We start from the raw sequence: 24,265 nt of genomic DNA on the forward strand, positions 1-24,265 counted from the left end.
ACTTCAGTCCGTATTGAGCCCATATAATTTAAGGGTATAACTATAACTCGAAGCACAAGCATTCACATTTTATCAGAGGTATAATGAGGTGCATGTTGTAGCATTATTATGATCCAGCACCTCCCTCAGATAGGATAAACAAATGAACAAACAAATCAAATAAGCACATATTTTATTGGGCAACTTCCATGTGCCCAATAAAATAGCATGTACTCGGTGCTATTGAAGATGGAATTACCATTAAGATGCAGTTTCCTCTCTCAAGGAGCTTCTAAGGTACTAGAGTCATCTCATTTTCTTTTATTAACTGAAGGTAACACAGGCCGATACGGTAAATGACATCAAGGTAAACAAAGCCATGAGGTTTTAGAGGTGGAAGGGATCACATGTGATTGAGGGGAGCTGGATGGGATGGCATTTTAAATGGGATTTGAAAGATTGAAAGGACTTGGACTATCGGGAAGAATACATTTCAGGTGGATAAGCAAAGGTGGAAATGTCTGGAGCGTATTATGAAAGAAGGAGTAGGTCAGTTTGGCTGAGAAAGGTTTCTGTAGAGGTTAGGATGAGGCTGGGACAGCGGGCTGAGTTTCCTGTGGAAGGCCTTGATTAGGGGACAGATGGGTCCTTGATTCTCTAATCAATAGAGCCATTAATGATTTTTGAGTAGGGTAGTGACATGATCAGAGCTTTTTTAGACAGATAAAATCTCCAATAGTATTCAGGAAAAATTTGCTTAAGAAAAACATTGGAGGCATTAAGATCATGTAGGAGGTTCCTGCAATAATCTTGGTGAGAAGTAGCAAGGATCAGAGGGTGTTGGGAAGATGGAAAAGGGGGTGCTGATGCAAGCAGTCCTAAGAAATTTGACTATGGGAAGTTGGGATTCACAAATGCTATAACCTTTTTTCCTTTTATGCTAAGAATTTGTCTTTTACTTTAATAAAATACTTCTATAAAAATTTCACGCCCAAGTGGAAATAAATTCCTTGTGAAATAAACTGAATCTTCCTGTCTGTGCATAAAACTTAAAAAGGGAAATAGAGAAAAGATGTTATCACTTATCAATTTAACCTGTTCCTTGGTAGGTACTCAGCAAAAAACAATAAAAATACCAGTAATGTGGATAATTAATCACATGAATGCATTTTTTTGTACTATTATGCCTTTTGGTTTAAATGTAAGCTCTTAAAATAGTTTTGACAGTTTGTTTTCTTAATAATTTCTCAATAAGTATGATTTTTTTCCTCACCAAGAAAATTTTGACCCATATGCTATTAATAAAGATTTCAAGGGTAGATGGGGGTAAGTAGCATTTTTCAATCTGTATTGAACACTTAAAAAATTATTAGAAGAGTAAATAAAATAAAGCCCTGTCTTTTTACCATAGAAGCTTTCCTGATGAAGAAAAATACTGACAAGGAAGTTCAGTTTTCTTTAACCTTTGTGAATCAGTAAGATGTAAATGCCATCCCTCCTAAATCCAAGGTACACATTGGATTTCCCTGTAATTTCTCCTGTGAACTCTGTTTATATCTTTTGGCTCATATATATATTAGTATTTGCTGTCTAAAATGGCAAACTTTGATTATTAGCAAATAATATCATTTCTCAAATTACACCTTGACATTTATTCTGAAGTGCTTACCTGTGGTCGATCTATTGCATAACAAAACCTTAGCCAAGGTAGCACAAACAGTTGTGAAGCTTTTGAAAAGTCTATTGCAATATAAAAGATGAGAATTTGTTTTTCTAACAATTCTCAGATCTCACAAAGAAAATAAGCTGCATGTAAATCAGAATAGAATTTATTTAATTTACTGAAAGCATAGTAAACACTTGAAGGAATATGTGTAATACAATTATAATGTAGATCTTTAGAATGATATTGGCTATTTGGCACATTTTCTGTTGCACCAGTTTGCTCTCACTTTAACTTGGAAAATCTATTCAGAGCAGGGGCATATTAGCAAGATGTCAGCCCACAAGCCCTCTCTCTTCTGTTCCCTGTGCTTTAGCCTTCCTGCCCCTGTGTAAATTACAGGCAGAATTTACCTTTAGAACTAGAACTAGTTTCATAGTATACACAATAACTCTGAAACCAGGGCTTCTCATGCCACCTGACTGAGTTGTTTTCCTATGTCTACAGGATCTGCTACTGCCTTTCTTAGCTAATTTCCCTGAGCTTGCTGCCTTATGTACTCAGTGACAGCTGAAAGGTCATTCGTGTTTACTGGACTCTCATTCTTCTGTTCTTGACAAGCTCAGTCCATTTGTTCTTACGTCCCGGATGTGACTGAGGAAATTGGTGGACCGATGGTGCCTGTTTTTATTAAGTCAATAAAAATAATAATGAATTTCCTAGACTCCAAGATGCTATTGATTTTAAGATATACCTTCAATGTATAATCTTTATATTAAATGTATGCAACAATTTTATTATAAACCTGCACTAATATACATTTATTCATTCTCAAAAAGCTACTTTGCTAGTGCCATAGTCTATGCCTTCTTTCATAATCCGTGCCAGATTCATTATTTCTGAGGATTAATAAATTATTTGGAAGGTTATCAAAGTATACTCTTAGCTTAATATATGAAGTATTGATTTGTGACAGACTACTACTCTGAGACATCATGTAGTGTGTAAGCTTCTTCTGCAACAACCCCTCCCACAATTCAGAGTGGAGACATGAAGTTTTCATTTGATGGGAGAGTCAGCAGGAATCCAAATCTGCCAGATTCTTGACTTCTGAGATGAAAAGCCTACTATATGGGTGATGGATGGAGAAGATTACAAAGTAATATTAAAATGAAACACTCTGATAGGTTGGCCTGATCCCCTCTCTAGTGTGATCAACCATTCCAGCTTGCCTAGGACTGGGATTTCAGTGCTAAAATTGGGAAAGTCCTGTGGAAACGGGGACAGTTGATCATCCTACCCATCCCCATACTGCTTTTTGCCCTTTGGAGGAGGTTGAGGGGACAGGGAAGGGTAAAGAAACTGAAGTGAAGACACTGAAGATTTCTGATACCCAAAGTAATTCAGGGGCAAAGAAGAACAGGTAGAAATACAATTGGATTTTCCCTTAAATTATTTTTTTGGAGATTTGGAGAGTGTACACATGTACAACATCCTATTTTGCGAAGATTCCCAATATATGGAAGCCCAGCTGTTGGGTCCCACCCCATGAGGGCTTGGAGGAAGCAAGAGAAGCAACAAAAGCAGCCCAGTGGAAGGGCAGTGGAAGAGACAGAAGTCAAGCATCCTGCCCGGCATGAAGATCAGACATGTTGAAATGTTGCATTCCTATAGGCCTAGGTGGTAGAACACAAAGTGAAACAATAAGAGATTACACACACACACACACACACACACACTTGAAGGAATTAGCTCATGTGATTATGGGGGTTGGCAAGTCTAAAATCTGCAACACTGACCAGTAGCCTGGAAATTCAGGTAAGAGTTGCACTTGCAGTCTTGAGTTCAAAATCTGCAGCCTGGAGACTCAGGCAGAATATCTATGTTGTAGTCTTGAGGTGGAATTGCTTCTTCTGGAAACCTCAGTCTTTGCTCTTAAGGCCTTCAACTGATTGGGTGGAGTTGAAGACACCTTATCAAGGGTAATCTGCTTTACTCAACGTCTGACTTAAATGTTAATCATATCTAAAAAATACTTGTACAGCAACATCGAGACTGGTGTTTGACCCAACAGCTGGGCACCATAGCCTAGCTGAGTTGACACATAAAATTAATCATCACAAAGCAAATTCAGTGACTCAGTGAAGGGAAAATTGACCCTTTGAGAGGGCTGAGGTGTGGACCCCCAGCTAGGGTCTACCTGATGCAGAGTGCAGCTGGGCTTCAGGAAATTACTCATACCAAGAAGCAGTGTAGAGGCCAGATGTACACCCACACAGTACCCAACCTGCCGCCTGATACAGCCAGCATCGCACGCATATCGCCCCCACGGAGAAAACAGATTACGAAAGTTTCCGTAGCTGGACCTGCAGTAGACTTGAGCAAGGGAAGCCACAATAACCTATGATCTCCTCACTCGGATGCATGCTCAGTGTCTTAAGGAGTTCTTCACCATCCTTCCCTCTGTTTAAGAATGAGCACCAGGGCCAGGAATGAAGGGAGGATGGAAAGGTTATGTGGTGCCTGTGATCAGCAAGGAGGTTGGGATAATAATCCTGAGCTGGCTTTTCAAACCATTGGATGGAACTGAATGTACCTGAATGCGTCTAGATTTTATTAATCAGTTAATTTAACATTTTTGCTATAAACAAAATGGAGTCTTGAGAGTTAATTTCAGATACAGAGAATTTTAAAAGAAAAACAACACACTTCCATCTTTCTATCCCTGAGTTTGCTGATTTTCAATCACTGTAACTGAAATATCAGAATTTTTACATTGAATACTGATTGCTGGAAGTCAATCTTGAAATTAACAGTTTCAATTAATAAATAGTTAACAGTTTATCTTGAAATTCAGCCAGAAGTCTTACCAACCTCTTCTACCTTTGAAAAGTATTTTGCCAATTAGTAGTTTCCAAAGCCAGCTGCATATTAGAATCACCTGGGGGTACTTTTTAAAAACTTCAAAGGCTTAGCCCTCTCTCACACTCTTGCATAAATCTGATTTAATTGGTCTGAGGTGGAACCTGGGGCATTGGTACTTAAAAAAAAAGCCAAGTGATTCTAATATGCAGGAAAGCTTTAGACCACTGATAAAAAAATGGTGATTTCTATTGCCTTTCGCTGCTTTGGCTAGTAAGTGGCAGGCGTTGTAACATTTCAGTTCAAGGCTGAATCACATTGTACTTTTGTACATCTTTTGTACAACAATTAGCGATCTGAATTTAAATTAAAATTCAACTGTATGAGGCACTGCTAATATAAGTAACTAAAACGTAGTTTAAATTGAGTGAACAAATAACTTTTATTATATGACTTTAAAAAATCAGACAAATGTAGAAAATATCAGTTACATGTTGCATCTCCCCTTTAATCTTATTAACAATTTTATTTTTATCTCACTTGAAAGATATATCCAGATTAGAGAAATGTTGAAATGAGAAAAAATATGCATCACAGAGTTAGGGAAGTAGGATGATAGAAATAATGATAATTATAATAACTACTTGTATAGAGTATTTGTTATATGCTAAATGCATATAAATTATTGAATATATTCCTCCCAATTACACATTTTACATTCGAGAAAACTGACGTTTGGAGAAGTTAAGCCACTTGTCCAAGGTCACTTAGCTTGTAAGAGGTAGACCCGGTCCTCAAACTCAGGAGATCCTGACACCAAAGTCTATTTCTTATTCACCCCCTTTATATCTTCCCATTTTTTATGTTGAAGAGCAAAATCACCACATTAAAGCCAAAGCCTGGAATGGAGTAAGTCTTTGGTTGTTGCTCTGAAGCAGAATCTTCATGCGTCCATGGTAGTATGATGGCAAGTCTTGCAAAAGGCAGTGAATGTGTTCTATTGACTGAAGTTCCCATAGATTATCTTGTAAGTGATAAGACAATGTTGTTGAGGTCACTAGATATTTCAAAGCTTCTGAGCAGAGCCCATCCCTACTCAAAAATTTTTCTTTCTTTCTTTCCAATTTGCATACTTTCTATTTCTCTTTCTTGTGTAATTGCACTAGTTAGGACTTCCAGTGTGATGTTGAATAGAAATGGTGAAAGAGGACATCCTGCCTTATTCCCAGTCTTAGAAGGAAAGCATCCAGTCTTTCATCACTAAGTATTATGTTAGCATAGGTTTTTCATATATACTCTTTATTAGGTTAAGGAAGTTCCTGTATATATTTAGAGAGTTTTGCAAACCTTTTTAAAGAATCAAAACAGACATGTTTTCAGAATTGGTTTATGAAAATATATGAACAAGAATATATATCTTTGCAGAGTTGTTGGATCATTTAACTAAATCTCCTGTGTACATCACTGTCTTTATCCTGAGCTGTGATAAAATAGTTCTGAGATGTCTATGGTTAGTCTTTCAGACATCCTTAGGGCTGCCCACCTTATGCACTTTATATGCCAGCCTATGGTACAAAGTTTTAGATCCATGTTCCATGATAACAGCAGGCAATGCCTGAAGTGCCTTTCCATTTTACATATGATGCAATTTAGGAAGAGGCTCCTACCTCAGGGGCAATTCTGAACATCTGAGCAACCAAAAAGGACTTTCATAATCTTCCTAGGGGAGCAGTAGTAAATCACTGCAATATTAAGTCTAGGAAGATATAAAGGTGGAAGAAATAGTTTAGAGGAACTTTCCTATGAAATACAAGCAGAAAAAATTCCAGTGTTATTGCTCAATTTTAAATGAATGAAATTCCACTGCCTAAGAACAGATACTTAGAATGATTGACTCAGTTATTCTTAGACAACAATTTGGGATTGTATGTATGTAGGCATTTCTATGGACTGAATGATTTGTCTCCCCAAATTCATATCTTGAAGCCCTAACCACAAACGTGATAGTATTTAGAGGTGGGGCTTTTGGGAGGTAATTATGGTTAGATCAGGTAATGAGAGCAGGCCCTGATCTGAGGGGATCATTGCCCTTATAAGAAGAGATACCAGAGAGCTCACTGGCTCTCTGTCTCCACAAGCTCAGAAAGAAGTCAAGAGAAGAGGCTTCCAAATGAAAGCTATCTTGCAGCTACCTTGATCTTGGACATCCCAGCCTCTGGAACTGTGAGAAGTAAATTTTTGTTATTTTAGCCACCCAGTCTGTGGTATTTTGTTACGGCAGCCTGGGCAGACTAATACATGCACATATTCCCAAACTTTTCTATTTTACTTTTAATTATAAGAATAATTTTACCTATCATAAACTACTGAAAAATATAGAGAGGTATACAGAAAAATTCGATAATCTCTCCCTCCTGTTCCAATTCCATCTTTTGGTTATAACTAACATTAATTGTTCAGAACAGTACTTCCTAACATTAGTGGGCATACCTGTCACTTTGGGAATTTTGGTAAAATGAAGATTCATATTGAACAGGTCCAGAGTGGGACCTGAGATTCTTCCTTTCTAAAATGATCCCAAGATACTAGTACTGACCTGAGGACCACATTTGAGTAGCAAGGGTTTAGAGAGTATTTTCCACAGTTTCTCTATGTTTATACAAATAAGTCCAAAGCGTTTTAAACATACAGTGTTTTTTCCCTTGAAACAGAAGAGGTTATGGTATACATATTATTCTATACATGCTTGGCTTTTTTCAATTAACAAAATAGAATGGTTATCTTTATAGGACCACACATGCATATTTGACTCATTCAGTTTGTAGGTATAGCACAAACACTGAAAACTGGAAAAAAAAGAAACCTGCATAACTAGTTCTTCCCCTGGCTCTTAAAATAATATAAAACCAAATAATTGAGTCAAATGATGGCCATGGTTAGAGTTTGCTAGATATTTGCATAATAAGACCACCACTGTTGAAGACCTTGAGAAGCCCTGGTTTCAATGTTATAGTGGTGATTATAGTAATCAAGCTTCTCTCACAAACAATAATCTGAGGTTGTAAATTAATTTGCAGATTTAACCAGTCCAAAAAAGACAACTAAGTTAAAGTAAAAATATGATATAGTAATGTATGTATTTGCTTTTATTTTTTATGTATTATTTCCATTGGGTATCGACAACGATTCAGACGTTATGGTAATATTTAACTATAAGCAATTAAACATGTGTGAGTTAAATGTAGTAAATTTTTAAAGGAAAATCTTGGGTTATGTATATTTAAATAATTAGTTTTTCACTTCCAAGCTTTTACAGCTTATATACCTATTCTAAATATGTTTATATTCTGTAGGCAACAAGACAGAATGAAAGTATAAATGTTGGAGTTGAACAGATAGGATTTCATGTCTTAGTTTTCAACCACTTGCAAGCTTAATTTCCCTGTTCCTGAGTTTTCTCCTAAGTAAAATTGAGATGATGGTAGCTACATTTTAGAATTGTTAAGAACACTGCAAAATTATATGAAATGCAAAACAAAGTAACTGCCAAATAATAGGCACTCAATAAGTGAAATAAACGATTATGTCCACTACACAGAAACTTGGAACTACTCTTCATTGAAACTCATTTTGAACCTGGTGCAGTGCTTTCATCCCTTGAGGGAGTTTTTGGCTTTTTAAACAGTCAGAGGTACTTCTAAGACATATCTGGTAAATAAGAGGGCAATTAGAGTAGGCAATACCTGAGGTGATCTTCTTTTCAAATTAAAAACTATAATTATAAAGTAAAAGCTCATTTTTTGCTAGCTTATGTTGGAGGAGGTCATCGAGGGGATGTGACCACTGGTTGACCCATGAGCTGGACCTGGGCAATCAGAGGCTCCTCACCTCCTCCCCTTCCTTGGAATGTACATTCTGCCCACTGTTCCCACAGTGGCAGCTGTTTTCAAGGACACAGCCTTGAGAGAGCAATGTGTTGTTTAGACCATCTGGACAGTATACGTGACTGAACCCAGTTAAAGGCCTCTATACAAACTTTTAAGATTCTCACAGGTGGGTGTGGAGATCGACCCAAGACAAGCCTCGTATGCAAGTTTCCTTGCTTGTTAAACCTGCTACCTACCAGTCTGGAGTGGTTTGACTTTCTTTAGTCTCTCCTTGCCCTCCGTGTACGTGGATCAATTTGCAAACCAATAGCTTATTAAGCTGATTCTGTAAATGATGTGAACAGGTTATATAATTTTATTAAAAGAATATGACTTCTAAAATTTTTTTGAAAAAAATATCTGGTGTCATTGAAGGAAGTATAAATTGAGGTCTATGAGCTCATATAAATATTAAAAATAGTTTCATTGCTTTTTTATTTTTAATATAATGTATTTTAAAGGAAATTATAGTTATCATGACATTTCACCTCTAAATATTTTAGTATGCATCTTATAAAATTAAGACCATATGTTTAGATAATAAAACAAAGTCATCACACTCCAAAAAATTAGTGACCAAGCCAACTAATACCCAGTCCACATTCAAATTTCCCTGGTTGGTCTCCCAAATATTGCCTGGTGGTTTGTGCAAACCAGGATCCTGTCCAGTACTACACATCACGTTGATTGATATATCCCTTAGGTCTCTGACTCTCTACCAGTGTCCTTATTTACGATACTAAATTGTTGAGTAGAGTGAATCAGTTGTCTTGTGAAATATCCCACCTTTCAGATTTGTTCTGATTATTCAGAGGAAGGAGTGTCGTTTGGTTTGTTCCTCTCTGCCCTGTCTTTTCTGTAGCCGAGAAAGCAGATGTAAAGGCTTGATTAGGATTCAAGGTAAATAGTTTTTGTGAGATTTGGTAATGTTGTCTACTTTATATCTCATTTTAGAATCATCTCTCAAACTGTCTTATTGAAACATTTGTAGAACACTTTATAGTATTTTCTGACTTGTAAATTTGTAATGTTTATAACATATAGGCATTATCTCTAAAATGTGAACACCAAAAAAAAGTTCCATATCAAGAAACTTCAAAATTCATCTCTAAAACCAGAACTCAATCCTAACTTCCTCCCTTCTTTCTTTCCTCCTATCCTTCCTTCCTGCCTTCCTACCCTCCTTCCCTCCTTCCTCCTTCCTCCCTCCTTCCCTCCTTCCTTCTTTCCTTTCAATACTGAGGTTATAAGTGGTCTGTTATATGAAAGCTGCTACTCATGCAAAGACCTTGGGGTAATAGAACCATTCAGTCCAGGAGTAAGTAATGAATGGGGGATTTCTTGACTTAAATTTATTTTGAATGCCATCTTTTTGTTACAAAACTTATATTAAATGTAGAAATATGTCAGTACTATAGTGTATTTTTTAGGTATGATTGGGCCAAGCAGCCTAATAGAGCAAGAATAAAAATACATCATCTTCAAGACAGGAGCCAATTCTTGATCTGAGTCATCTTTGATGTGGCTGGCGGTATATACAGTGTTCATATTTTTATTTTTAAGTATTTACCTCTGACCTCTGAGGATTTGATAGGATTAGAAACAGAAATACAGATGTCTCAGATGAAAGTCATTTTGGAAAGATGTTCTGCCTAGCCCTTCAAATCCAAGATATTTGAACTTTATGTAAGCTAAAGAGAAGCACTTTGATGGAATCAATTCAAGCCTAAATGTCATGGAATAGATGTGTCATCCAACTGAAAAATAAGTATTTTTTTAAAAAAAATTTGAAGCACAATATGCAATCAGAAAGTGCAGAAATCATAAGTGTACAACTTGGAATTACCACAAAATGAACACATGCATTATCAGCACACAGACTAACAGAACATTATCTGTACCCCAGAAGACCCCATTGTGCCCCCTCCTAGTCTCTGCTGCCCAAGAGATAACAACTCTTCTAACTTCTAACACCATTGATTAGTTTTTCTTGTTTTTTGAACTCTTTATTAAAAGAATCATACGTAATATACTCTTTTGTGGCTGGCTTTTTAAATTAGTGTAAATATTTTAATATTAATTTTATATGTATGCTGTGCAGGGTCCTAGAGAGAAGGTAAGTACTTGAGTTGGGCAAACTGGAATGCAAATCTTGAGTCTGCCATTTACTAACTGTATTGGCCTTCAGTAGGGTGCTTAACTCCTCTGGGCCTCAGTATCTTCAACTGTAAAATGGAAATTTTAACACTCTCTTAAGTACCTGCTGGGAGGATTAAATGAGATACTACGTGTAAAGTACCTGGAAACTTGTAGAAGCTCAATAATTGCTAGTCTCTTCACCCCACCCTCCTTCACTGCCCCCACCTTCTCATTTAAAATGTACCAGTGAGAAAAAACAATTTTAGTATTCCACTTGCAAGCTAAAAAAGATTTTGTCATGGGAGATCCATGTGTTGTTCAAAGGAACACAAGAATCTTTGCTAGAATTTTTAAAGAACCACAGTTTTTTTTTTTTTTTCTTCCTTTAAATTATGGCAAGTTAAATCTGTTGCACTTCTATTGATGTAACATTGGGAAGACTTCAGGTTTTACCGAACGCCAAAGGAGATGTCAGGTGACCATAGGACTTATGCTCATTATAGGCAGTTATGAAGTCAGAGATGGAAAGCAAGCTCCACCTTGCCACGGTGATTTCTGTCCCCTCTCCTTCCCAGTTGGCTAATGAGGGATTCTCAGACATTATTTTCCTCTTAAATTCAGTGGAATAAGTGTTTTTCTCTGAGACGTCAGTGTATTAAAAAATAAGGATATAGTTATATTTAATGTGGACAGTTGTGTTTATTATTGTGTTTGTACTAAAAATTAATGCTTGAAAATGACCAAATGAGATAAATTTATCTAATTCAAAGTTTCAATAAATTTATATATGTTCTGAAAAATATTTCCTTTTGAAAAACACTGAGTTTAGTTATGGAGGGCAAACTGACATATAATTTTCAGGAAAGCCTAAAAGTTACTTTTTTCCCTAGAAATGGAAATGAAAAAATATAATGTAACTAATAATATCGTTTAATTGCTAATAATATTATTTGGTTATTTCCATAACTGGTGAGGCATCTGAGTATTTTTGATCTATTTGAATTTAAAATAAGTATAACTAAAGGTAGTTTTGTTTTTCCACAAGTAGGAAGCATATCAACTGGTGTCCTTCCTTACTCCATATTGTTGTTGTGAGCTCAGGAGATAATGGATGTTAAAGCTCTTTTGTAATATAAGATGAAAATACTTGAACTCCAATGTCCACAGATTTTTATTCTTTTTTCATAAAATGTTATTCAGCATGATGTAGGTCTTTTCAACAACTTTTCTTGTCTGCCCAGTCTAACTGTGCATATCTCTAACCTAAATCACTGGCTTAGAAAATTGAAGTTAATAAGTCCAACAGGGCCTCTGCAGAAGCTAGATAGCTCAGAACCTGAGCAGTAGACTGTAGCTCTTTTTCCTTTCTCTATTACCAAAACAACCAGTCACTTTATTGAAAAAGATGTCACCGAGGAGCCTGTGTTATTCTTGTCACACATAGATGGCGCTACTGACCCACCATCACTGAGACCTTCACTCAGTTTTCACTACTGGCTGTGGATAAACATCAATCCATCTATGTCTGGTCCCCAGATAGTTTCTATTTCTGGAGAGCTAACTGGGGTTATGGATGGACTGAGGTCCTTAACAAAGAGCTGTTATTATTGTGTGTAACCAATCGTGCTAATATTTAGAAACAGCAACATATTGGTTGACTGGACTTTACATATTTCAACTGATTAATTGGTTGGTATTGTGAGTGAAGACAAAAGAGCGTGATTTGGACCCTTTTGCTTTAGTTAATTGTTTGTAAGATGCTGAGTATTTCATTGCATCTTCTTTGCATCTGTTTTCCAATTTTGAATGGGAAGGAAGGACCTAGCATTTAGTTATATGCCATCTAGTATATGTCAGTCACTGGGCTATTTATAAATGATGTCTTATTTCATCCCCTCATCCCTAAGGGGCATGGCTTATTATCTTTATTTCACACATGATAAAGATGAAGGTCAGAGATACTGTATGGCCTGAGATCTCATAACAAGTACGTCATTGTGGTGTTGTGGTTCAAGCCTAGTTCTATATGATTAAAGATCTGACTTCAAGGGTTTTTTTTATTTAAACGTGTTCTGGGAATAATAATACTAGTCTTATAACTTCAATACAAACCTTGTACTAACATTGGCTTATTGCTGCCATGGGGAAAGGTAAATAATAGCCCTTTGGAAGGATAAAATCCGTCAGACGTTCTTTTAAAAATGTTCACTGAACTGAGTCACAAGATTAACCAATGTTCTCTTTTCTTCTTTATAAAATATACTGATTTATGTAAGTGAGGATTTAGAAATATATAAAATATACCTCTGGTTGCTTTATGTTATCTAGTGCAAACCTATCAACTAGAATTGTGATATTTAAAATTTATGAATACACATTCACAATTTTATCAAGGATTCCAAGAAGCTGAACACTTCTACGTCCATGGGAATCCTAAGATATATATATATATATATATATAGACCTATCTATCTATCTATCTATCTATCTATCTATGTATATATAAATTTGGGAGGAGAGGGTGAGAGAAAGCGTTTTATAAAAAATTGGCCACTTTTGATGATTTGACAAGAGACTTTATTATATCATTTATGCTGACTGCTTCTGAAGATTATCAGGACCACTGTCTTCAGGGACAAGAGGGAAAAACTTGCTACCCATTATTTTGAAATTTGAAAATGTGTAGAAGTGCCTAGCTAGGTTCTCGCTCGTATACCCAGTCGAATATGATCACATCAGACATACCTATTTCTCTTCTCTAAACACTATGTTAGTGGGATTTTATGAAACATCATGCTTTTTTTCCTATGTAAATTTTCTGAGTAAGAAAGGTGCATTTGATTACATTCTGTAATTTGATTATATGGCTTGTAAGTCTTTATAATTTAGTTAGATTATAAGGTCTTCTCAATTCTTTGCATTTAGGCTACTTGTCATAACCATTTGGTAAAGAAAGCCCAGGACAGAATCTATGGAGACCAGTAGGGAAGGATGCTTAAGGAAGACATCAACACAGGAGCAACATCAAAGGCCAGCGATTCTAGGCATGGATACGTGAAGATGTTGGGGCAGAGGAAAATTTGAAAATGGGGTATCTTTCAAGAGGCAAACAACAAACAGGGTATGATCAGCATGAGTCAGAAGTCCAAAGCGAGTCAGAGACGTGGTGTTCATTTAAGCAAGCATAGGGCTGGCGATTGGTAGATGGCTCTAGACTAAGAGTTTTGGTTGTGATCTTGACAGCTAGGAATTGAAAGGTAGATAAAGTCTAAGGCCTCAAACACGGAGAGAGCGTTGTGCAGGATGCCCAGCTAGTGGGAGAACTGGATCTTAGGAAACTTGGTAATTGAGTAGAATATTGAAAAAGAATCTCAGAACTCAGGTTACATTGCAGGAGGATTCTTTTACCTGGGGATAAAAAAGTTCCACATACTACCCATTTTTTATTATACTTGTCCATCTTCCCGTTACATATACCCTTCTTATACATTGACTCTTACTAATTTTGCTTTTTGCGAACACTTTTCATCTGTATTTATGCTCTTCTCGCTTCTACTTTAGCAATTTTTTCCTCTTTCTTGGATAGTCTTAACAGCATTTAGAGTTTCAGACATAATCCAAGACCTTTTTGTATAATTAAAAAACCAAAAAATTTCTTTCATCACAAATCTTCTTCCAGATTCTACCACATTTCAATGTTTTCCTCAGTAGGATAAAACAAACAACAATAACGACAAAAACCCCAACCCCCCAAGAGTTGTTTACATTTTCCAGTACTCATTTCTCACCTTTTCATTCACTCTCAGTGGTCTGGTTTCCATCTCCATTGCCCTCTAAAACTGTCATTTCAAGATTTCCATGTTATCAGATCCAAAGGATACTTCTCTGTCTTCATTTTCCTGTACTTCTTAGCAGTATTCAGCATAGATGACCACTCACTTTGTATTGAAACAGTTTTTTCCTTGGCTTCCGGGACACCATATTCTCTTGGTTATCCATGTAAGGAATAGTTTGACTTTGGAATAAGCAAAAGAGGTCACTGGATATCCTTTTCATGCCATGCTGGAGCCTTTGGGGATTATCTGATTCTATGGGGCCTGTGAGGCTTGCCTCTGAGCTATTTTACAACTGGAAATAATAGATAACTGAAAGCAATGCAAATAATTCTTGTCTATAGACATGAAAATAAGTTCTATCTGGAGGGGGAAACAATTCTCACCCTCCTCCCTTTCTTCTAAAAAAGCCAGTTTTGGGCCCATTTGTAAATTTATTTCCTCATTCCTTTACTCCATATAAACGCGTGGTGCTTTGACTTCTCCTTTGAATTGGTTGTGACATCTGTTTGGTTCCCTCAATTAATGAGTTAAATAAAGTATTGACACATATTCATTTTATGTCTATATGAGAGTTATGGTTTTTACTTTTAAAAAATGTATATATATCCCTTAACACCACTTTTCCTTGATCTGACTGACCACTGTTTCTTGGTGTGATTGGTTGGCTTCTACTTCTACTGATGGTTAGCTTTTGCTCTATTTTCTCTATAAATGATATTTGGGCAACCCTAGTTTTCAGTGATGTCTTTATGCTGATTACTCCCAAATATTTATCTATAGCCCTAACCGAACTTCAGAATCATATATCCAATTCCTTATTGGAGAGCTAGGTCTCAATGATATCTCACATTTCACAAGAAAAAAAATGGACTTCCTGATTCCTGTTCTCCCACCATCCATTAAACAACAGTGATAATATACAATCCATCAAAAAATAAACAACCGGTTCCTCTCCCAGTTTTCCGCATTCAATAAATGTTAATATCATCTAGCCAATTTCTCAAGCAAGAAACTCAAAACTCCATGTCATTCTGTCCATCAATAATCTCTGTCTCTTCTACCTTAAAGTATCTTGAATTTGTTCCTTGTCTTAATTTTCACTGTTACCACCACATTATCTCTTGCCTGGACCATAGTAATGGCTGTCTAGTTTGTCTTGCTTACTATTACCATTCTTGCCCTTCTATATTCCATATATATGAATGAATCTTCTTAAACATTGACCAGATTACTTAACTTTAATACTTAAGACCTTTTAATACCTCCCAATTTCATTTGGAATAAAATTCAAATTCCTTACTATGGCTTACATAGTCCTTTGTCTGTCTCCCCAAATCATTTCTCTTACTAATCTCTGCTTCACTTACTACGTTCTAGCTATAGAGGACTTATTTCTTTTCCTTGAATAATCACAGAACTGTCCTGTTTCCAGGACTTTACACTTGCAGTTTCCTCTATCTAGAGTATATTCTATCTGACTTTTCATAAGTTTGACTCTTTCCTGTTTGAATCTGAAAAAGGCATCTTCATATTTCAAATCATCTTCCTCAAAGAGGCCTCCCCTTACCCTGCCTAAAGTAGCCTCATCTCCCCTTATTTTCTATCATACCACTCAGTCTTTTCCCTTCACATTTACCACAAACCACAATATCTTTCTTTGAATTTTAGAAACTGATTTTATTTGTTTATGGTCTGCCCAACTCTGCCTTCTCTCCTTCCCCTTTCCTCCACAGAATGCAGTACACCAGGAAGGCACACACCTTGTCTGCCCTTTACATCCTCGTATTCCCAGAATCCAGGATACACCGTGGATCATAACAGACACTTAAAATACTTTTTATAACTGAATGAATAAATGGAGTATTAATCTTATATTGTTGGTGTAATAATTTATTAATATCTACCTTGATCTCTCTGCTATAGAAGATGAAATGTAATTTGCAATTTTTACTCACTATTATATTCCCAGGACTGGTGTCACTCCTGATTCCAGGAGTAAGCACTCAATAAATATTTTTTAAATAAATTAATGAATGAATTAAGTAACATAATCACAAGGTCAGAACAGATTCTTAGCTGCCACTGCATATGCCAGCTTATAAGTCGAATATTTGAGGCTAAATGGGTACCAAATTCTGGGGCAGGACTGAGTCCGGAGATAAGGGATGATTAGACGTGGGTAACTTCATTAGCAGAGTGTGCAGGAAGCAGGCTAGTTTTTGGCTCAGATAATAGATGGGATCTCAAATTCTACGCTCCTATGAAGTTAGAGTTCTTTTACATATTCTTCTCAATTAATGAATAGCCTATCCATTTAATAATGGAACACATTCCATTTTATACATGCTTTCTCTCCAACCAGAAACTTTCCCGACAGAGGGATAACTTTGCTTTTGTTGGCTGTCTGATAACCATATTCATAAGTTTTATTTGTTTATTTTAGTAGTTACAGGAATTAAATTACACTGCCTAAATCAGGATAACTTTTTCTCGACTCCAATCACTGAAAAATCCCCAAATAAAAATTTAATACAACTCACATTTCTGGGAAAGCTTAACAGAAACCATATTAAAAATAACAGAGATTTGAGATATATTGTGAATATTTTTCTGGAAATTATATATAAAAATATAAATTATTAGTAGGAAAAATAGACAAGGCTCATTTTTATTGCATTTATGTTTCTTAAAAAAGACAAAAACTGAAATATCCAAAACAAACTCCAAATGGAGCAGAAAAGGGAGGATGTAGCACACAATTTCTTTTGTTTAGAAAAGAAATCTTGAATGGGGAGCTTTTTTTTAAGGAGGTAGAAAATTATTTTTAATGGAACCAATGTCTCATTTCAATTAATTCTGATCATGATGTTTCAGGATCAATTTGGCTTGGTAGGAAATCTTGAATTTGGATAATTTTTAAATATAAATACTGCTGTTTAAAAAAGAGTGTATTTTACTTAGAGCAAAAGAAAATTCAGCTTTGTTGGTGACCGTTCATTAATGTGAGAGTAGAATAATAGCTATAAACTCAGATAAGACCTAATTCCTTAAAACTATTCATAATTTAGGAATAATCCCTTGATAGAAATTGACCTAATATATAAATATATAAAATAAAAAGATACAAATTGAGTAAGAATTTAATAAATTCAATGGCAATCAGGTCCAACTAAGACAACTTTTGGGATAATGGAAAGATCTTAGACAAATAATGAGAACTCTGTATTCTAATTCTAGGTCTGACACTAATTTATTTTATTCTAGGACAGATAAATTTGTCCCCGTGAACGAGAAATCTTCATCTACAAAATAAGGGGATAAACATCTTAACTTTCTATGTTTATACTTTAAACTCAGGCCATCATTAAACAATAGGATATGAGGAGTCATGATCAAGCCTTAATTTATCCACTGCTATACTTAAATCTTATATTCACATAGAGGAAAAAATCAAAGAATCTAGTCCAAGGGTCTTTTTATACATCATACTTCTTGAGAAATTTTTTTGCCTCTTTTCCCACTTTTGATTTCCTGGCCCAAGTGAGTCTTATGGTTATGATCAGTTCTTGGATTCCTTATTCTTAAACTTAACAAGGTCAATTGAAAGGAGAGTCTTGATTCTAGAAGCCCTGCTCACTCACTGTCCTCCTTGGAATTATTTGTTTAATATACTACCTCATCTACTCTGCTACCTACCTAGATTTCTCTATAAAATTCTTAAATTAATTCTAAGTTTTTTTCTTGCTTATCAACTCTTTAAAGAGTATTGGAACATATATGACTATGAATATAGAGAATATAACTAAATATAACGAATAGTTACTAAACATTTGGAAAAAATTGTAAGCTTATGCTAATGTTATTTATTCGTTTTTTTGGAGAAAGAGAGTAATATAGTTGATCCAATAATCTTGTGAAGTAGATAAGAAATGTTTTCTACTGCCTGCACACATATGAAAATAATATAAGAAAAAAGTAAACAAATCACCTAAGATACCTAAATGAGTAAATGGCAAACTAGGAAATAAACTTCATAGCTGGTATCAAGGTAAAAATACTAAGACAGTATATTAGATTACAGCTAAACCAGTTTTAAATCATTGAAATCTTAAATTCGATATGCATTGCACAGTATATAAAGTGATTCATATGACAGATCAAGAAAATTTATGTCCTATTATTTAAAATTAATCTGGGACCTGCCGGTGGCACAAGTGGTTAAGCGCCCGTGCTCTGCTGTGGCAGCCCGGGGTTCGTGGCCCTGGGCGCGCACGGACGCATCGCTTGTCAAGCCATGCTGTGGTGGCGTCCCATATAAAGTGGAGGAAGATGGGCACGGATGTTAGCCCAGGGCTAGTCTTACTCAGCAAAAAGAGGAGGATTGGCAGATGTTAACACAGGGCTGATCTTCCTCACACAAAAAAATAAATAAATAAAATAAAATTAATCCAAACCATCAAGTTTGGTTAGTAATGAATGTTGAAAAAGAGAGAGATAAATATTACAATTTAGAGCAGACACTTCTTATTGTTAAGTTTTTCTGTTAAGCAGAATAAACCAGAAACATCATGATCCAGTTTGCCTATGGCAAATATTTACAATTTTAACAAAGGCATGTAGCTTTCTCTAAATTTCTGTCGGAGAAACCATGTTCACTGCATTGGAGAATTTTCTTTTTTTCAATATCATGCTCGAGGAGTGACAACTGTTATGGATTGAATGTTTAAGTCTCTTGAAAATTCGTATTTTGAAAAGTCTTAATCTCCAGTGTGATGGTATTAGGAGGTGGGGCCTTTGGGAGGTAATTAGGTCATGAGGGTGGAGCCCTCATGAAGGCTATTAGTGCTCTTGTAAGAAGAGACTGGAAAGAGTTTACTTCCTCCCTCTCTCTGCCTTATGAGGATACAATCAGAAGCGGGTCATCTGCAAACCAGGAAGAGTACTCTCACCAGATACTGGATCCAGCACCTTGATCTTGGACTTCCCAGCCACCCAGTCTTTGGTATTCTGTTATAGCATCCTGAACTGACTAGGACAACAACTTCAAAGTTATCCCATAGTTACAAAACTTACTGGCAGCACCTCATTGTGCCAAAATCTATTGTCTATGCTCAGTTACTAAGTTTTGGAAATGCAGCCACTGATTCAGTCTTGCAACTGCTTAAACCCTGAAGTAGCCTTGAAATAGCTTGGTTCTCTTGATCTTTGGTCATGTATTCATTTTGACATTATCTAGAGTTTTTCCCAACTGGTATATCTATATCTGTTCTACATAAAACACTTTATGGACCATTATCTTGCCTAACCTTTGAACAATGCCTTTTATCACCTCACTACAAGTGAATTTGCTCACCTTCCATATTGTGGTGGTTATGTGAGGTAGACCATGATGTAGTGGAGACTTCAGACCAACAGGAGCCATTGAACCCACAGCATATGGAGATCTGAATAATGGGTAACCATAGAACAGTAAAAAGATGATTATTTTGTGGAAATATTCTAGTCGAACTGTTTAAGTTTGACTTTATTTTAATAGAATCATTTGAGATGTAATTGTGGTTCCAAGTACTCCCTTTGATTATATAGTTTAGGAATTCAGCCATTTTGAATTTTTGTTTTAAAGTTTTGTAGTCTTTTCAAATTAGGTTATGTAACCATCTTAATTTACCTTCAGATTGAATTGTTAAGGTGAATAATTTTATTTTGATTTGAACATGCCCAGAAAGCATATTTTTGGTGTGAAATCTCAAAGTATGTTTTTCTCCCTTACATGAAAATAGCTTTCAGATTTGGTTGATATTTGATACAAAGTGATTTCTATAGTTTGAGGCACAAGCAAATTTCAGTTTTAACCTTGTAATGATTATACATGTTTATGGAAAATGATTTGAAATGTAGAACTGCAATCATTGTCTGCATATTCCAGGCTTTTCCAGGCCTAAATGCCTTCTTATTTAGAGAATTTTCCATGCGTTTGGGTTACTAGGAATCAAAATAATGTAAACTGGTACATTTTTATTTCGTTGAATCTGTAGCCAAAGAGGCAGGGACTATGAGCTTTAGTCATGATACCGTATTTTGCACGGGCTTTGCCTATGGCTCTTGGAACACAATGGTGGTATATCAGGAAGAGGAGAATAAACCATTCTGGAGAAATGGCCTGGCTTAGGGCTGACACTCAAGGAGGGAGATCAGAAAGCAGCTACAGTATTTCAGAGCACAATGCAATCTTGGGCTGATCTGTGGTGGTGTTCATAGCTAAAGGCCCTGCCTCATGGGTGGGTGCTTAGCAGCGAATGAAATACTTATAATTAGGCTGGTGGCACTCTCTTGGATCCAAGGGGAACTCAAGAAGTTTGAAATGAGACCTCAGCCAGTAGCCAAAAGCACTGAGTCAGGACCCATCTCCCAAAGGAGAGGGAGCTGGCTAGAGCCAGGCAGGTTTTCAGGACCCTGGCCAAATTGGCTGGACTTCAGGGTGCTAAGTACCGAGGTATATTGGAACACAAACTAGGGAGTGGGGCAAAGCCCAAATGTACAGAATTTGCACAGATGGGGGAAACACAAACAAATACTGGGTTTTAGTGATCCAGCTATAGGGATTCTAGCTAACTCTAGACCCCACTTACTACCTGGGAGATGGTCTCTCAATGTGATTCTTGTTGGCTTGAGGATAGAGGAGTCTTGAACTTATGGTTGAGGATCCTCAGTTACTGGCGATGAATAAGCGGAAATGGAATTACAAGAGATCTCTAGAACAAATATTTTCAATTCAGTCAACTGATTGGTTTTACAGTTTTCCCTTTCATCCATCTGATTAATTGACTGAAGTAATCTTTTACTTTAGAATTGTATGGACACAATCTAAAGTACATGGTATTTAATTTTTTTACATGATCTTGAGCTCTTACAAACTGAATTCTAAAGTTTTTTTTTCATCTGAAGTATTCAAAACTATAAAATAGAGTCTGATGTTAAGCACATTTTTAAATATTTGGGTCATGTCGAAACTAATTTCAAGTAAAATTTTTGGAACTTTTTATTAAAGTATAAAATACATTGAGGAAAGTATACACGTTGTAAGTGTACAACTCAGTTGAATGTTCACAAACTGAAATGCCCAGATCAAGGAATAGAATATTACCAGCATCCCAGAAGCCTCTTTAATTCCCTCTTCTAGTTGTTAACTCCCAAAGAATAACCGCTGTCTTGAGAATAGATAAGTTCTGTGTGTTTTTGACTTTTATGTGAAATGAATCATATAATATGTATTCTTTTGTGTCTACTTTCTTTTACTCAATATTATGCTTGTGAGATTTCTCAATGTAGCTGTTAGTCATAGGTCATTTATTATCATTGCTATGCAGTATTCCATTGTATAAACATATCATAATTTCTTTTATCACTTCTGTTGGTGAACATTGAGGTGGTATCTTATATTCGTGCTGTTATGTACACTGTTGCTATGAATATTCTCATATGCATCTTTTGCTAAACACACGTACACATTTCCGTGGCTACTGTGGAGTGGAATTGCTGGGTTGTGTATAGGTGAAACTTTTTAATGTGCTATAGAAGCTTGTAATTTTATCAGTTGGCCAATCCCAAAGATTTTCTATTGTCACAAATATGTCACAGATCTATCCTATCCTTGCTCTACATGATTTCTATTGGCTTACTTTTTGACAAAGTTTTTGCATGGAGGTTTAATTATGTGTCTCTTTCCTCTGTTATACATTTATAATTTCCCATATTAACTCTGAAGCATAAGTACTGTAATTTCAATGAGGAGATAAAGAATACCACAGCAATTTCTGTAGTTTTCAAAATTCATACGTTAGTCTATTTAGTTTTTAGGCTTTATTCACCAATGATAGAGAAGAAATATTAACATAACATAATATAAGATTGTTCTCCTTTTTAAAAATTGACCATGTTAAAATCTGACATTTCAGAACAAGTAAATACATGGATTTTTATTCTCATTAAAACACTGTCTTGCTTTACAAAGGATCAATTCCAATCTTTCTTTTCTTGATTTTTTAAAATAAATTTTATTTTTAGAACAGTTTTAGATTTACAGAAAAATTGAGAGGATAGTACAGAGAGTTCTCATATACCCTACACATAGTTTCTCCTATTACTAATATCTTATAAGTATGGTACTCTTGTCACAATTAATAAACTGATATTGATACATTATTATTAACTAATGTCTGTAGTTTATTTAGATTTCTATAGATTTGAACTAATTTTTCTGTCCCAGAAATCCATCTAGAATACCACATTACATTTAAGCCCCTTAAGCACCTCTTGGCTGTGACAGTTTTTCACATTTTCTTTTTTTTTGTGACTTTGAGAGTTTTGAGGAATACTGGTCAGGTGTTTTGTAGAATGACCTCAATTGGGATTTTTCTGATGTTTTTCTTTTTTTTAATTAAAAAATTTTTAATTGTGGTAAAAATGTAACATTTACTTACATTAACCATTTTTTTTTCCAATTTGAGCACATCCATCACATCTTTTTTTCTTTGGTGAGAACATTTAAGATTTACTCTTCTAGCAAATTTCAAGTATACAATACAGTATCATGAACTATAATCACCATGCTGTAATTAGATCCCCAGAACTTATTCATTTTATAAGTGAAAGTATGTATTTTTTGACCAGCATTCCTATTTCCCCCTCCTCCTGATGCCTTGCAACCACTGTTCTACTCTCTGGTTCTATGAGTTTAACTTTTTTAGATTCTATATATAAATGAGATCATACAGTATTTGTCTTTCTGTGTCTGGTTTAGCATAATGTACTCCAGGTTCATCTATGTTGTCAAAAATGGAAAGATTCCCTTTTTTTTATGGCTGCACAATACTCCATTATGTATAGAATATATATATCAGTCACATTTTCTTTACCCATCCATCTGTTGACAGACACTTAGGTTGTTTCTATATTTTGGCTATTATGAATAATGCTGCAATGAACATGAGAGTGCAGATAGCTCTTTGAGATAACGATTTCATTTCCTTTGGATAAATACCCAGAAATGGAATAGCTGGATCCTGTGGTAGTTCTATTTTTATTTTTTGGAGGAATTTCCATACTGTTTTCCATAGTGTCTGCACCAATTTACATTCTCACCAATAGTGCACAAGAGTTCCCTTTTCTCCATACCTTCGCCAACACTTATCTCTTGTCTCTGGTTCTAACCATCCTAACAGATGTGAAATGATATCTCCCTGTGGTTTTGATTTGTGTTTCTCTGCTCATTAGTGACACTGAGCATCTTTTCATACACCTGTTGGCCATTCGTATGTCTTCTTTGGAAAAATGTCTGTTCATGTCCTGTGCTCATTATATATTTGGGTTATTTAGTTTTTGGCTATTGAGTTATATGAGTACCTTACATATTTTGGATATTAACCACTTATCAGATACAAGCATACCTTGGAGGTATTGGAGGATCAGTTCCAGACCACTGCAATAAAGTGAATATCGCAATAAAGCGAGTCACACAAATTTTTTGGTTTCTCAGTGCATATAAAAGTTATGTTTACGCTATACTGTAGTCTATTAAGTGTGCAATAGCACCATGTATAAAAAAACAATGTTCATACCTTAATTAAAAATTACTTTATTACTGGGGCCCACCTGGTGGCGTAGCGGCTAAGTGCGTGCGCTCTGCTTAGGTGGCCTGGGGTTCCGGTCCCGGGCATGCGCTGACGCACCGCTTGTCAGGCCATGCTGTGGCGGTGTCACATATAAAGTGGAGGAGATGGGCATGAATGTTAGCCCAGGGCCAGTCTTCCTCAGCAAAAAGAGAAGGATTGGCAGATGTTAGCTCAGGGCTGATCTTCCTC

The sequence above is a fragment of the Ceratotherium simum genome, chromosome 19 (genome assembly GCF_057802395.1).
Source record: "Ceratotherium simum simum isolate JZ-2026a chromosome 19, ASM5780239v1, whole genome shotgun sequence".
Taxonomy (NCBI): domain Eukaryota; kingdom Metazoa; phylum Chordata; class Mammalia; order Perissodactyla; family Rhinocerotidae; genus Ceratotherium; species Ceratotherium simum.